The sequence below is a fragment of the Mandrillus leucophaeus genome, unplaced genomic scaffold, assembly GCF_000951045.1.
Source record: "Mandrillus leucophaeus isolate KB7577 unplaced genomic scaffold, Mleu.le_1.0 Scaffold194, whole genome shotgun sequence".
Classification (NCBI taxonomy): Eukaryota; Metazoa; Chordata; class Mammalia; order Primates; family Cercopithecidae; genus Mandrillus; species Mandrillus leucophaeus.
The window spans coordinates 1,425,788-1,426,370 of record NW_012101965.1 but is presented as its reverse complement, the minus strand read 5'-3'; positions in this window follow the sequence as shown (position 1 = coordinate 1,426,370).

Genomic DNA, 583 nt, shown 5'->3' with positions numbered 1-583 from the left:
ATGATGCTGACCTCATAAAATGAGTTAGGGAAGATTCCCTCTTTTTCTATTGATTGGAATATTTTCAGAAGGAATGGTACCAGCTCTTCTTTGTATCTCTGGTGGAATTCAGCTGTGAATCCATCTGGTCCTGAGCTTTTTCTGGTTGGTAGGCTACTAATTATTGCCTCAATTTCAGAGCCTGTTATTGGTCTATTCAGGGATTCAACTTCTTCCTGGTTTAGTCTTGGGAAGGTGTATGTGTCCAGGAATGTATCCATTTCTTCTAGATTTTCTAGTTTATTTGTGTAGAGGTGTTTATAGTAATCCCTAATGGTAGTTTGTATTTCTGTGGGATCGGTGGTGATGTCCCCTTTATCATTTTTTATTGCATCTATTTGATTCTTCTCTCTTTTCTTCTTTATTAGTTTTGCTAGCAGTCTATCAATTTTGTTAATCTTTTCAAAAAACCAGCACCTGAATTCATTTATTTTTTGAAGGGTTTTTCTTGTCTCTATCTCCTTCAGTTCTGCTCTGATCTTAGTTATTTCTTGCCTTCTGCTAGCTTTTGAATGTGTTTGCTCTTGCTTGTCTAGTTCTTTTA